This window comes from Castor canadensis, chromosome 1 (assembly GCF_047511655.1).
Source record: "Castor canadensis chromosome 1, mCasCan1.hap1v2, whole genome shotgun sequence".
In the NCBI taxonomy this organism is placed as follows: Eukaryota; Metazoa; Chordata; class Mammalia; order Rodentia; family Castoridae; genus Castor; species Castor canadensis.
In genome coordinates, this window is record NC_133386.1 from 189,269,629 (window position 1) to 189,287,031 (window position 17,403).

At 35.6% G+C, this 17,403-nt stretch overlaps 1 pseudogene; it reads left to right on the forward strand.

Annotated features, from left to right (window-relative positions):
* Positions 1–16,531: 16,531 nt before the first annotated feature.
* LOC109676680 (WD repeat and SOCS box-containing protein 2 pseudogene) lies at positions 16,532–17,403 on the forward strand (annotated as a pseudogene).

Here is a 17,403-nt window from a genome sequence, read left to right on the forward strand (position 1 = left end):
CTGAATTTCCACAACTACCTTTGGGTTAAACCATCATAGCTCCCCAGCCAGACTAACTTCCACTCCACAAAAAAAAAAAACAATAATAAATAAGGAACTGAAAAGGACATACAGCAGAGGGGATGGGGTGCTTTGAGTGCACCAGAAAGGGGGGAGAGACAAGGAGCTGATCTACATGGGAACTTGCAGTAAACAAAGACTGAAAGTCTTCTGAAAAGGCAGAAGAGCTGAAAGTGGGTGGGTGATAAGCCGCTGCCTGAAATAGGGCAGATAGCAGTCCACAAAGCTCATCTCCTGAGCCAGTGAATAACATCCAAAGTCAAATGACATTGCAAAGTTTAAAAAAAGTCAGCAAACCAGCATAACACACTGTCAGCAGAGAGCTGGCTGACCGATCTCCAAACTTGCCCCAGAGAAAGGGCATGAGGCAAAGACACGAGCCCCCAGTAACAACCCAACTCCAAAGCAGGATGGCTAGTGGGCCAGAGAGCTGATCTCCGAAAAGTGAGGACAAGACACACCACCCTGGGGGAAGAACTGACTATGTTGTTGCCTCTGAAAGACAGGAAAAAAAAAATGGCAATTCTCCCCAACCACCTGCTGAGACTAAGAAAGCTTCCACTTAAATACCAACACAAGGACTAGATGATGAAAGAGCAACACCAGAACTACTGAGACTGAAATTCTACTTTTTCTGAACATAGAATTTTCTTTTATGTGTTTGTTTTGTTCCTTGTTTGTTTGTCCACCACCTCTCCCTGTTGATTTCTTTGGTTCTCTCTTTTTATTTTTTTCTTTGTTTTTTTCTTTCTTTCTTCATTTTATTAGTTTTCCTATTGTAAGTTAGCTAATATTAAATTATACAGAGACCAGGATAGAAATAGCAGCAGTGGAATGATGGGAAGATGAAAAAGAGATGGAAATCATTCTCCCTAAACATAAACTAATACAGGATTCAGAGGGGAATGAAGAAAATGGATATCTATTTCAGACTTCAACAGAACAAAGACAAACTATGCCAAGGAACCCAGTGAAGCCCACAAGAACACTCTGAAAGATGAAATCCTGCAAATAATTACTGAGAATTTCATGGAGATGTTTCTAGTCAACCAAACGGACAGGGGGCACTCAAGAAGTTCCAAGACAATAAATAAAGAATAAGAGAAGACACAAAAACAAAAAAACAAAGTCATAGGAGCCCTAAATAAATACCAAAGTGAAACAAAGAATACCATAAATAGAGAGATAAATGAATTAAGGAAGAAAATTGACACTAATCCAGGGTAAGTGACCCATGATATTGGAAAACCTCAGAAAAAAGAATGAAACAGAAACAGAAAACACAATGGAAGGCCACTCCAGCAGACTAGAACAAGCAGAAGACAGAATCTGAGAACATGAAGACGAAATGGAAATTAAAAGAAAAACCAAAGAGCTATTACTCAAACACTTCAAAAACCCGTAAACTGAATATGCAAGAACTCACTGAATCCATCAAAAGAACAAACATGAGAATCATGGGAATTTGAGAAGGAAAAGAGGTGCAAGCAAAAGGAATTTGTAATATATTCAACAAAATAATAACAAAAAATTTCCCATATCTAGAGAAAACCATGCACATTCAGGAACATGAAGCCTTCAGGACACCAAACAGACTTGACCAAAATAGAACTACACCACAACATATTACAATTAAAACAATAAGCACAGAGAATAGAGAAAAAATATTGAAGGCTGCAAGAGAGAAAAAACAAATAACATGTAAGGTAAACCCATCAAAATCACAGCAAATTTCTCATTGGAAACCTTAAAAGCAAAAATCATAGAGTGAGGTATTCCAGGCTCTGAATGAAAATAACTTCAACCGTATGGTACTCTACCCAGCAAAACTATCATTCAAAATAGATAGAACAATAAAAGTCTTCCATGATAAGAAGAAACTAAAACAATATATGAACACTAAGCCACCGCTACAACAGATTCTTCAAGAAATTCTGCACACAGAAAATGAAATCAAAGAAAATCATGAAAGGACAGGCAGTACCAAACCACAAGAGAAGAAAAGGTAAGAAAGTAGAGAGTAACAATGATTCAGCTGCACATAATCAAACCCTTAGAAACAAAATCAACTAAATGATAGGAATCACCACATACTTATCAATACTAAAACTGAATGTTAATGGAATTAATTCCTCCATCAAAAGACACTGTTTGGCAAAGTGGATTAAAAAGGATATCCAACAATCTTTTGCCAACAGGAAACCAATCTCATCGACAGAAATACACAGTCTTAGGGTGAAAGTCTGGAAGAAGTTTTCCAAGCCAATAACCCCTAAGAACAGGCAGTAGTAGCAGTACTTATCTCAGAGAAGGTAGACTTCAAACTTACAGTGATCAAATGAAATAAAGGACACTGCATACTAATAAAAGAGAAATACACCAAAAAGAGTAAGAATTATCAACCTATATGCACCCAACCTCAATGCACCCAATTTCATCAAACATACACTGAAGGATAAAAAAAACCATATATACACTTGAATACAGTGGTAGTAGGGAACTTTAATACCCCCCTATCACCAATAGATTGGTCGTCCAAACAAAAAATCAATAAAGAAATTCTAGACCAATAAAGAAATTACACCATAGATCAAATGGGCCTAACTGATGTCTAGGTCAGCATTTTCATCCAACTTCTGCACAATACACATTCTTCTCAGCAGCCCATGGGACCTTCTCCAAAATTGATCATGTTTTAGGCCACAATCCAAGCCTCAGCAAATATAAGAAAACAGAAATAATACCATGCCTTCTATCTGATCACAGTGCATTAAAACTAGAAATCAACAACAAAAGCAATAATAAAAAACATGCAAACAATTGGAAGCTGAACAACACATTGCTCAATGATCAATGGGTCATTGATGAAATAAAAAAGGAAATTAAAAGGTTCCTGGAAGTTAATGAAAATGAAAACATGACCTACCTGAACATAGCAAAGGCAATCTTAAAAGTTTATAGCCATGACTGCATAAATTAAAAGATCAGAAAGATCTCAAATCACTGAGCTAATACTACATCTCAAATTCCTAGAAAACCAAGAACAAGCAAACCCCAAAACAAGCAGAAGGAGAGAAATAATAAAATTAAAGGCTCAAATCAATTAAATAGAAACAAACAACCAAAAAAAAATACAAAGAGTTAATGAAAAGAAAAACTGGTTATTTGAAAAACTATGTAAGATTGACAGACCCTGGCAAACCTGACTAAAATGAGGAGAGAAAAAACCAAAATCAGTAAAATCAGAAATGCAAAAGGGGAGAAAACAACAAACACCACGGAAATCCAGGAAATCATCAGAGACTACTCTGAGAAACTATACTCTAAGATATTTGAAAATCTTGAAGAAATGGACAGATTTCTAGACATTTATCACCATCCAAAATTGAACCAAGAGGATAATAATCACCTGAATGCACATATAACACAAAATGAAATTGAAGCTGCTCTTTATTGCAAAAAAAGAAAAGTCCAGGACCTGATTGATTCACTGCTGAATTCTATCAGACCTTTAAAGAAGAATGAATACCAACACTCTGTAAACGGTTCTACAAGATAGAAAGGGCAGAAACACTGCATAATTTGTTTTATGAAGCCAGTATTACAATCATCACGACACCAGACAAAGACACATCTGAAAAGGAGAACTATAGGCCAATCTCCCTTATGAACATTGATGTAAAAATCCTCAATAAAATAATGGCAACCAAAACCAACAACACATCAGAAAGATCATTCACCCTGACCATGTCAGCTTCAACCCAGGGATGCAAGGGTGGTTCAAGTATGCAAATCTATAAATGCAATACAACACATTAGTAGAAGCAAAGACAAAAACCACTTGATCATCTCAGTAGATGTAGAAAAAGCTTACAATAAGATCAAACACCATTTCATGATAAAAGCTATAAGACAAGAAAGAATAGAAGGAATGTACCTCAACATTGTAAAGGCTATATATGACAAACTTGCAGCAAACATCATACTTATTGGTAAAAAACTGAAAACATTTCCCCTAAAATCAGGAATGAGACAAGGGTGCCCACTATCCTCACTCTTGTTCAACATTGTACTGGAATTCCTAACCAGAGCAATTAGGCAAGAAGAAAAAATAAAAGGAATACAAATAGATAAACAAACTGTCAAAATATGTCTATTTGCAGATGATATGATCCTGTACCTTAAAGACCCAAAAAACTTTACCCAAAAACTCCTGGACAGCACAAACAGCTACAGCAAGTTGCAGGATACAAAATCAACTTACAAAAATCATTAGGTTTTCTATACACCAATAATGAACAAACTGAGAAAGAATATATGGAAACAATTACATTTACAATAGCCTAAAAAAAATCAAATACCTAGAAGTAAACTTTAAAACAGATGAGAATGAATTCTATAAGGAGAACTACAAACCCTTGAAGAAAGAAATCAAGGAAGACTACAGAAGGTGGAAAGATTTCTTGTGCTCATGGATTGGTAGAATCAACATAGTAAAAATGGCTATACTACCAAAAGCAGTCTCCATGTTTAATGCAATTCCCATCAAAATCCAAATGACATTCATCACAGAGATTGAAAAATCTACCCTAAAGTTCATTTCTAAACAAAAGAGACCAAAAATAGCCAAGGCAATACTCAGCAAAAAGAGCAATGATGGATGTATCACAATACCCAATTCAAAAAATATTACAAAGCCATAGCCATAAAAGCAGCATGGTACTGGCACAAAAACAGACATGAAGACCAGTGGAACACAATAGAGGACTCAGATCCAAATCCACATAGCTATACCCACCTTATTTTTGACAAAGGCACTAAAAAAATATGATGGAGAAAAGACAGCCTCTTCAACAAATGTTGCTGGGAGAAGTGGTTATCCATCTGCAAAACACTGAACCTAGATCCATGTTTATCACCCTGTACTAGTATCAATTCAAAATGGATCAAAGACCTTACTATCAGACTCAAAACTCTGAAGTTATTACAGGAAGGAGCAGAAAACCCTCTGTAATTAATAGGTATAGGCAAGAACTTCCTCAATAGAACCCCAGCAGCTCAGCAACTAAGAGAAAGGATGCACAAATTGGACTTCATAAAATTAAAAAGCTTCTGCACAACAAAAGAGATGGTCTCTAAACTGAAGGGACAACCCACAGAGTGGGAGAAAATATTTGCTATCTATACATCAGACAAAGGACTAATAAACAGAATATGCAGGGAACATAAGAAATTAAATTCTCCCAAAATCAATGAACCAATAAAGAAATGGGCAAATGAACTAAACAGAACTTTCTGAAAAGAAGAAATTCAAATGGCCCAAAAACACATGAAAAAATGGCCACCATCTCTCACCATAAAGGAAATGCAAATTAAAACCACACTAAGATTCCACCTCACTCCTTTTAGAATAGCTATCATCAAAAACACCACCAATAACAGGTGTTGGGGAGGATATGGGGAAAAAGGAACCCTCGTACACTGCTGGTGGGAATACAAGCTAGTGCAACCACTCTGGAAAAAAATATGGAGGCTCCTTAAAAATTGAAATATAGATCTGCAATATGATCCAGAAATCCCAATCTTGGGGAAAAACCCAAAGGAATGCAACACAGGTTACTTCAGAGGCACCTGCACACCCATGGTTATTGCAGCTGTATTCACAATAGCCAAGTTATGGAAACAGCCAAGATGCCCCACTACAGATGAAAGGATTAAGAAATTGTGGTACTTATACACAATGGAGTTTTACTCAGCAAGAAGAATGAAATCTTATCATTCACAAGTAAATTGATAGAACTGGAGAACATCATTCTGAGCAAGGTTAGCCAGGCTCAGAAGACCAAAAATCATATGTTTTCTCTCAAATGTGGACTTTAGATCTAGGGCAAATACAGCAACGTTGTTGGACTTGGGTCACAGGCTAAGGGGAGAGCATGTATGGGAGGTATGGGGGATAGGTAGGAAACCCAAAACATGCAAGTGTTTGATGTCCCCACTGCAGAGGAACTAATACAGAAACTTTAAAGCGACAGAGGTCAATATGGGTAGGGGATCAGGAACTAGTGAAAAGGTCAGGTAGAGATGAATCACCTTGGGTTGTAACACATTTGTACATGGAAGCAATGCTAAGAATCTCTCTGTATAGCTATCCTTATCTCAACTAGCCAAAATTCTTTGTCTTTCTTATTATTACATATGTCTTCTCTTCACCAAAATTAGAGATAAGCACAGAACACATTCTGCCTGGAAGCAAGAGGGTGTGGGGGGTAGAAGGAGGGGGCAGGGGGTAGAAATGGCCCAAACAATATATGCACATGTGAATAAATGAATAAAAACTTTATAAAAGAAGAAAAAAAATAAGTGTATGGATTGATGCTCAATTCTTTCAATTACACATTCAAATTGTAATTCCAGTGGGAAGTTTTTGCACCTATTACATTTTTAAAGAAATCTTTTAATAAGTCTCTTAAGAAATGATACTGACAAATGTTTGAGAAATAATTAATTTCACATACCTTTGGTGGGTTTGCAACTGCTTATAATATCTAAGAGAGTGATGTAAAACCTGCAATAAAATGATGGTGTTTAGATATTGATCCTGAGATGATATTTCCCCTAGGTAAAGGTAACAAAAGATAGGAAGCAACTTGAATCTTCATCATGGCAAATGCATAATTCTGAAATTCAATAGATAGAGGGTAGCTATTATATTTAGTTATCTGTGAAATATATTGTAAGTTGAAAGTCAAGAGTTCAGTACAATATACTTGTGATAATTTTTCATTAAATAAGTTGTATAACTTGCACATATGTACATACTTAAAATAATTGTATCTGGAAGATTAAATCATCAAAATATAATATTTGTATTCTCTCAAAGGAAAACTTTTCTTGGCAATCTAGATGGAAGATCCATTTTAAAACACACCCTGGCCATAGTTGAAAGTTTTTATAATCATAGAGCATTTTTAAAAAGCTTCATAACCTTACCTTACCTTCTGCTGCAGACACGTGGTATAATTGTATTTCTAGGGTAACACTGATCTCCAGACATCTGAGTAAGATGGAGAATCAGCATTTGAGGTAGTGGTGATACTCAGTACTTTTTAAATATATAATATGCCACCATACTGCCAAAAGCTTCAGGTTCACTTGCTCAATTGGTTGTTCTCTAACTGTATTTATGTGAAGGCTCTAACAAACAAATGAAAACTATTTTGGGGTTCTTTGAATTAAGTAATATAAAAAGAGTCTATTTATCTCTATATATTTATCTACTAATATATTTATGCCTATGGGGATTTAGGTATGAAACCATACTGACAAATTTGTGTAACCATACTGATAAATTTGTGTGGTATACATAATTTACACCACATGTGAGTTATAGACCAAAATGATATACATGTTGGCAGGAAGTGATATTATATAATGAAGACATTTCCTATAGATATAAATCTATCACAATCCATAATGTTCTGTATTTAATTTCCTTAAAAAAAGGATGTCTGTATAATTTGGATACAGGTGATGACATTTACCTTTATGGAGCATTTCTTGGATGACCCCTAGTAGTTACTACTTCTATTTCATTATCTCTCATCCCCATCTATCTATAGTCCTTACCTACTAGTGTCTATTTCCATCAAGATCAACTGTTTGTACCTTTTATCTTCATCTTTTCACTTTACATTGGAAAGCATGCCTAGAAAGGTCCCTAAATTTTCTATCCTTCCACGTGTGCCTAGTATTTGTCAGATACTGGTTATGACAGTAATCTAATATTTCATGAGGATAAAACACAAATAAGTTAATACAAATATCACTAGCTTTGGTAAGATTTTATGAAAGGACAGGATGTTCAATTTCCCTCATCTCAAACTAATTGGAGGCTGGTTACTCAGTTGAGAATTTCAAATGCTTTTAAATAAATGTCTGATTTTCTGCAATGAGGAGCTCTTTGGTTTCATAGAGCCTTTATGTTTTCACTTGGTTCCAGATTCACTCAACTTGTTGAAATCCACTCTTACTCAGGATTTAGGTTGACCTTTTTCCCCTTTTCCTTATCTAGTAGGATATTTAATAAATATGGCATAAAATATAGCTCTTTGTATACATTATTCCTGAAGTGTCCCTTCCCTTCCAATTGAGAAAAATGAGCCAGTTGTGATAAAGACTTTAATCTTCAATTAAATATATACAATTCAATTGAAAGTGTTAAATTAGACAATAAATGACATTTTGTGAGTAGAATTAAACAATCATCCATTGACCAGGTCATTTTTGCTAATACCATATGTCTGATTCTAGGTTGGTTGACAACGTTCAATATTAATGGAGCAACTTAAGGTTGTGGAAATAAGGAACTGATAAAATACACACATGCAGATACACTCACAATGATAGGCATATGCAATGCTGACATAGGTCAACTGAAAGAGTAGGTAGTGATGTAAGCTGTAAAGAATGTGAGCAAATCAATAACACAGCACTGAAATGCAATGTAAAGATAGATGATAGATAGATGATAAATAGATAAACAGATATAGAATGAATCTTATTTACTGGATATTTTGACAATTCTTATTTAATAATCATGTTGACAACTGTATCATATCAATATGAAGTAATAATTTGAAAAAATAGGTATTGGTATATGAAAACTACTATTTTCACAAATGTCCTGAAAATACAAATATTTAAAAGGAAATTTATCCATACTTATATAGAAAGCATGCAGCACTATTTTGATATTTCAATTTAGATTGTCACATACTCAATGAGTTTTAGAGACATATTGATAGATATATAGATAGACAGATGAACAGATATTTAGTTTTCGTCTAAATTTTGGAGTATGTATCATTCAATAAAACATAGTCCTATAGAGATGCAAAACACCACTATCATATTCTTTTCTTTCTCATTCTTCTTCTCATTATTATTATTATATTTACATTGTAGTAAATTTAATGTCATTATAAAATTAAATGTATTTTCATGTACAATCCATTAGCATTAAATTCATATTGTTTCATAACCATGGTCCCTGTACATCACTAGAATTCTTTCCTTCTTCAAAAACTGAAAATATTTCCTCATTAAACAATAACTCTCCACTACTCCATTTTGCAGCACCAGTCAACTATAATCCAGTCTTCTGAATCGGTGAGTCTGACTATTCTAAAATCTTCATATAAATTGAGTCATACAGAATTCGTACTTTTGTGAGGGACTTATTTTACTTAATGCCCACAAGTTTCATTCATGTTTTAGCACAAGTCAGAATGTCCTTATTTGCCCACTGAGTGATATTCCGTTGGAAATATACACCACATTTTGTTTATTCATTCTTTTTTTGAAAAATTTGGCTTTATTACATGTTTTGCCTATGCTTACTCTAACTGATGAGATTATGACCACTAGAATAGAAATATGTCTTCAATATCTCATTTAATTATTTCATGCTTATACACAGAAGTTGAAATTTTGAATTGCATGACACTTCAATAATTTTTTTTTGTTATTCTAAATTTCTTATTTGGATATATTCCTTATATGGGGGGATTCAAAGTGACAATTCCAATCAGACTTGTATTGTACACTATTTACATTTCCCCCATTGCCTCTCTCCCTCAGCCCATTTCCCACCCTACACAAAGTAATTGCAAGAAGATTTTTGTTCTGTTTCATCTAGGTATGTGAAGCCCATCAACCATATATCTCCTTAATCTCCTTCCTTCACCTTCCCCACTCACACTACCCCCCCTGCCCCGCACACACTGTGCCTATCTTACAGTCCTGGATTTCATTATTAACATTTAAATTGGCATTCAAAGGGGTGTCTCAATGCATGCCCTATGTGGGTGTACTTTACTTTAGGCTGTTTAATTCCATCAATTGCCCTCCCTTATCCCTTTGCCTCCCAGCCCCCACTTTTCTACAGCTTCCAATATACATCCTTATCTATACTTAATTTTCTGAATTAGGCTACACTGTTTGTCATAACAGTTGTACCATTATATATGATTGTACCATTCTACATAACTGCAGTTTTTCCTCATTGCTACCATCACTATTAATTTTCTTTTTTTATACTAGACACCATACTAGGTGTGAGGAGACATTTCATTTAGATTAGCATTTCCTTGATTTTTCTTTAAGTGGTGTTTGAACTCAGGTCCTCATGCTTGCTAGGCAGGAGCTCTAACACTTGCATTACTCAACTAGTTATTTTTCTTGTATTTAGTAATCATTTCTTTTTAAGTCCATACCAACTTAACATTAGTTGGATAAAATTATTCTACACTTTTTTGCCTACTTCTATGCACTATTCTTTACATCTTTTGCATTATGCAACTATTAGCATATTTTAGAGTTGTAGTTATTTTCATTCTTTTGTTTTATAACTTTTATAATAGAGTTAAAAGTGATATACTCATGCCGGCTAGAGTACTATAGTATGTGAGTATTTTCTACTTCTCTGACTGTTTATTTTTATTTAATTTATTTGTATATCTATCTATTGATTGATTAATTGACTGATTTTTGTGGGACTGGGATTTGAACACAGGGCTTCGTGTTTGTAAAGCAAATACTCTAATGCTTGAGCCACACTTCCAGTCCATTTTGGCCTGGTTATTTTGAAGATGGAGTCTCATGAACCATTAGCCCAAACTGAGACACTCCTGATCTCAGCTTCCCAAGTTGCTTGGATTATAAGCATGAGCCACCTGCTTTTGGCTCTACCTGTTTATTTTGAGTACCATATTTTGTACTTTAATACACTTTTGTATTACTGTGTATCTTCTTTTTGTTTCATCTTGAAGGCTTTTCTTTGCCTTCCTTGTACAGCAGGACTGGTGGTGATTAATACTGTTAGCTTTTGCTTGTCTAGGAAAATCCTCAAGGCTTCTCTATTTTTAAAGTGCATTTTGGTTGATGCGCTATTTTTCATAGTATTTCTCTTGTAGTCATTTAAACAGATTATTTTACTCTTTTTTGGCTGCAATTCATGTTGAGGAATTCACTGATTATCTTATGACGTCTCCCTCTTATCATTAGAGTTATGTACTCTTGTCATTTACTAAATTCTGACTTTTTTTGACTGTCACATTTTGACACTAATGTATCTTGGTGTGGATTTCTGTGGGTTCATCTTAGATTAAAGTTATTAATCTTGATTCTGTTATCCATTGTATTCTCCAAATTTGAGAAGTATCAGTCATCATCTTTTCAATCAGGCTTCTTTACCCACTTTTCTCTCTTCTTCTATTACTCCCAGAAAGTATACATTGATCATCCTATTGGTCATACACTTCAAATGCTTTCTTTTATTCATATTTTGTTTCTTTTTGCTTCTCTGAGTCTTTTTCAATGACCTTTCTTTGGTTAGCTAATTTTTCTGCTTGATTCAAGTCTGTTGAATCCCCATAGTAACTTTACAAATCAGAGATAGTTTTAGCTACAAAGTTTTCATTTGTTTCTTTTATAGTTTTCTATTTCTTGGAAATCTCAAATCACATCAAATGATGCTTATTTTAAATTATTTACAACTTCATTCACATATATCTGATTGTCTAGATTGTCAATTTTTTAAAAATTTACTTTGTTTCTATCATTGGATTGTGTTTCCACATGTGACTATATGCCTTGTAATTTTTGTTGGAATCTTCATAATGGAAAATTCAGCCACTTCTTTAAGCCTCCATGAACAAACTTGGCATTGATGAAACATCACCACCAATCACATCAACTAGAGGTTATGGGGATATTTCGAATGTGTGTGTGTATGTGTCTGGTGTGTGTGTGTGTGTGTGTGTGTGTGTGTGTGTGTGTCTGTGTTCTGTGGACCTGTGCATGGAAAAACCACAACCTCCATAAATAACCACTCCTGTTTTTTCAACAGATGCCATGACTTTTCCCTCTTGTGTTCATCAGGCACAGTGAAGATGGTGCAGTCATACCATCTTGCTTCTGTTTTCATAGCCACAGACTTCTTGAACATTTGGGTTCATGTTAGAATGCTTTATTCCATTAGCTAGAAATAATTATTTTGAAGGACATTGTGACAAGTTAGATTATTGAACAAATGATTCACTAATATCTTTCTTTGGGTCTAATGGAGCAGTAGCAGCACATGTAATTCTCCTTTTTTCTCAGTGGTCCCCAGGCATCTTTAGTATGGTGATTCCTGTCTGTACTCTAGTAAAGGTGAGAAACCAGTCTTCCATGCAGCATTCAAATGCCTGGAAATTTGAGTATATGCTCCATGAATTTCCCTCCACAAGAAGGAGTCAGAAGCTGGGCATGTTCTTCTATTTTCTCCACACAGAGACAAGGTGAAAGACTATGACAAGTGAATGCTCCAAAGTGTCACATTTTAAATAGAACAATCCAATCTTGTGTCCATTTCTGCCTGTTAAATTCTAGGAAGAAAGAAAGTAGATCATATCAAAGTTCCCCCATAGTATGAATGTTGGACATGGATTTTACTAGTTTCTTTCTATCCCCAGTGAAAAGAATGATTGTGACATCTTTTTTTAAAATTGCACCATGCTAAGTTAGGAGAGACAAAATGGAAAATGTGTGACATGAATTATCCTATGTGATTGGATTAGTAAAGGATGCTTTTAATTATTTATGTTTATTTCATAATCAGAATTTATCTATGTATTATTATTACATTGGTGTCTCCTTGGTGAAAAGGAGTATCCAGGGATTCTTGTTCTAACAATGTCCTTCCTATTCTGATAAATTATTTCTCTTTGTGCACCTTACTTAGTGCAGTTATCATAATGTTCCACATGCTCACCCCTGTTGCTGCAATTGGTGGGATGTCATTCTTTTATATGGTTGAATAATATACATTGAGCAATTCAATGTATAGGATTCTCTAATGTGACTGCCAAAGATAACCCCTTATATCTCACCAAATATAAATAAACTCAAAATGGTTCAAAGATCCAAATAGAATATTTAAATGCATGATACTAGAAGAAAACACAGCCAAAAGGTATCAAGATATTATTATAGGCAAAGATGTTTTGAATATGTACCCATAAGCACAGAGTATATACACAAAATTGACAAATGAAATTATATTGAATTAAAACTTCTTCAGAGAAAAGGAAGCAAAATTCTGAGATAACCTACAAAGCAGGTGAAAATATTTATAAAATACGCATGTGATGATGGGTTAATACTCACGATATATGAGAACCTTAAACAATTTAAGAATAACAAGAAATAAATAATCTAAGTTAAAAAAGAAAAATGATCTAAATGGGCACGTAGGAAAAGAAGACATGAATTGCCATCATTTACATGAAAACGTGCTCAACATTACCCATTATCAGAGAGATGCATGTCAAAATCAAAATGAGATATTAATTTATACAGATAGAATGGCTATTATCAAGCAGACAAAATCAACACATGCTCGTGAGTATGAAGAGAATAGACAATCTTTGTACACTGTTGGTCACATGCGAATTTACATGTACACTAAGGAAAAAACCTTGGAGATTCTTCAAAACAACTACAAACACAGTTTTCACATAGCTTTGCACTTATATTACTGGGTACATATTTTAAAAGAGGCATCAGTATATTGAAAGAGATACCAGCACTCTTTCAATCATTGAAACTTTATTAACAACAGTCAAGATAAGGAATCCACCTATATTTGCAACAGATACCTGTATAAAGAAAATGTGGTATTTACAGAAAATAGAATATTATTGAAGTTTAAATTAGAAGGTAATTCCATCATTTGTAAAAACATGGACAAAGCTGGAGGACATTATGCTAAATGAGACAAACCAGGCACTAAAAGTAAACACATTATGTCAATATATTTGTAATCAAAAAGAATTCAAATCAGAGAGATATAGAGGTAGTTTGTGGTTATAAAAGAATAAGCAGTGGGTGAGTAGATGTGGGTCAGAGCATAAGAATTCTACTAGATAGGATGAATGAATTTATTTTTCTTAGGTACTTGGGCTTGAATTCAGCACCTTCACCTTAAGCCACTCCACCAGCCCTTTTTAGGATGAGCATTTTCAAATTGGGTCTTGCAAACTATTTTCTCTGACTGCCTTCAAACCACAATCCTCCTGACCTCTGCCTCCTGAGTAACTAGGATTACAGGCATGAGCCCCTGTCACCCAGCAAGGAGGAATGATTTTAAGATCTGTTCACCAACATGGTGATTATACATCATAATAAAATTGTACTCTATAATTCAAAATAATTAAGAGACTAAATTTTAAATATTCTTAGCGCACAAAGAGGGGACTCGATGATGGATATGTTAATGACTTTTAATCACCCTCCATATTCTATCTATCTATCAACCTATCTCTCTCTCTCTCTATCTATCTTTTTACCTGTCTATCTATGTATCTATCATGTATCTATCTACCTACGCTATCTACCTATATCATAGCATGACATTTTGCCTCATAAACATTCGCTTTAAATAATGTTTTAGATATTATTAATGCAAAAGGAGGATGGACACTTTGATTAATTCAACATTACTATATTACAAATGATGATAAATATAGAAGGTGAATATATACATACACATACATATGCTTTTTCAGTGGGACTAGGGTTTGAACTGACGTTTCATGCTTGCAAAGCAGATTCTTTACTGACTGAGCCAAACCTTTATCCAATATTTTTAAATGAATGAAAAATTTCAAGGAATTTCCCATAGATGCAAGTTAGTAAGTTCTCTTGGATTTTCATAGAAATATTAGAAAACATGCAAAATTGAGCTGGATTTACCATGTACTTTCTGAAGTCCACTGCCACGTAGAATTTTGACTGAGAAATACTCAGTTTTGCTTTCCCAGGAGCAATATTTTACATTAATGACTCAAAAATCTAACATTCTAGGAAGGTCACTTTCTAAACTGCATCTTTTCTCTCTAAAGAATTTGTATTATGGCTTTTACTCCACTCCCAGTTCCCCCTTTTCCCTCCAACCCTGTGCCCTCCTATGCCATCCTACCTTGGTTTTCTTTAACCAAGCCCTGTCTGTGTCCCCTCTACTTCAACCCAAGTTCCCTTGAGCCAGCTCCCATGTGTCTCTTTGCTCTTCCACTCTGCTTGTCCTGGGTTATTACTCTGTCTCTGCACAGTCCCCACTTTAACCCATTTTCTTTCTGAAGCCCCAATTTCTGAACTCCCCTCACATTTTCCCTCAGATCTATTCCTCTCCCCTATTTGGTCCCACTGTTCTCCATTTCCCAGTCTTCCCAAGGCTTTCCCCTCAGACACCTGCCCCCATTTTACCTCAAACTCCTTTTTGGCCGGAATTTTCAATACTTCCTTTCCCTTCCATCCTACCTCTACTCTCAGCCCATTTTCTCCCATCACACCCATGCAGACAACTTAGGTGAAGCCTAACCCACTATAGGTCAGTGGGTAATACTGTGGTTGGACCAGGCTTGGGTGCCTGCATGAGGGTCAGAGGAACTGGGAACTGAAAACCATGGAAGATGGAGAAGAACCCCTACTGCTGACTGAACTCAAGCCTAGTAGCCTCCATCAATTTGATTGGAAGTTAAGCTGTGAGACCTCGAGTGTCTCTTCTCCACAGGTGACTTTTTTTTTTTTTTTGGCAGTTCTGGGTCTTAGGCAAGGAGTTGGAATTGAACACAGAAGCAGGGTAAGTTGTCACCAAGGAAGGACAGACAAAACTACAACCAGTGGACAAAACCACAAGAGGGAGACAGTGAGTAACAAGAACCTTTCTTGTCTTCTTGCCATTCTCACCTTGTTTTTAAAACCTCTTCTCCTTATTAATGTTTACACTCTCTCTTTAACAAACTTAGAGATAAGGACAAAACAGTATCTGCTTGGAAGCCAGGGGGTGGGAGAAAAGGGAGGAGGTGGGGGAAGGGGGGATTAATGACCCAATCATTGTATGCACATACAAATAAAGAAAAAAAAAAAAAACTCTTCTACTATGACAGCTCTGTGAGCCCTCTGCCTTGTGGCATTTGGGGACAATTTTGCAAAAATTCTGCAAAAGTTTGTACAAATTCATTAAAAGATGTCATTGACATATAATTAAATGTGTGGTTTCATGTATAAGCCACCTTACAAATGCCATTTGTTTCTGAATGCACCTTACCAGGTAGCCACTTTCCTAGTCTACCATTTCCAAAAAGCCTTTTCTTTTCTTAGTAAACCTCACAATTATGTACATCCTATTAACAGCATCATTAAACAGTGTTATTAATAACCCGGACACCTTGAGAATTTGGGGTACATGACTATTTGGTGCAGCTACAGCCTCAGTTTCCTCTAAAGGTTCACTATCTGTGCTTTTGCTTGCTTGCTTGTAATAAACCTGCTGTGTGAAACTCCTCCAGGTGTCAACTCCTGAATTCTGTTTTGGGTGAGACAAAGAACCCTTTGGTTCCTGGTGTTTAATCAGAGTAACAGCTCTATGGTCATGATGATCCCTTGTCTACTGGAGGAGCAGCTTATCCCTAAAGACTTTCAAGCCAAAAGTGAAACAGCAGAAATCATAGAAAAGGACAAGGCAACCAAAAGAAGCTATTGGGCTGTGGTCATATTACATGGGATTTGGTCTTCAGTCCATGGGCTTCTCCACCCAGAAGGAGGCTGGCATCATGTCATCACTCCCAGATGTGTCTTACCTGATCCCTTCCATGAGAATCAAAGACCAAATCAAGATATTGGAAGTGCAGACAGAGTTCCTGCTATTGAATCTTTCTGGCCACCAATATATTGTGAGGGATCTAAGCTTCAGACCCAGTGGTTGTTTGAGTTTGGTCTCTGAATCATAGATTATGATTCTTCATTATCTGACCCCTGAATAAGCACAGTAACAGATTCAAGTGTTACAAGGTGACCTTCAGTGGGTTACTGCTGCTCCATCTCCCCCAGCCACATCTGCTGGGTAATGCAACTAGAGAGAAGTTGGTCTTTCTATGGAGCATGTGGTTTTACACATTAATTTAGAAACTTGAGGGCCACCATCAATGCATAATCTCTTGCATCTTCTTCCATGAATCTTCTTTACTTGTCACAACCTCTTTGATAACCAACATGATTATGTGGGACCCCTATACTAGCAAGAGAATGAGATTGCTTCACTAAACCCAGTGTGACCCTGCTATGGATGGAAGCAATGTCCACATGAGCTCACTGAGATCCATGTGCTTCTCTTCCAAAAACTTTTATCTTGTCACAGTGGCAGATGAGTGGCTTCTCAGGGTTTAATCTCTGGACCTGAAAACTCCAATTGTATTTGTTTCTATGGCCAACAGTGGGCCCATCATTCCCACCTGGTGA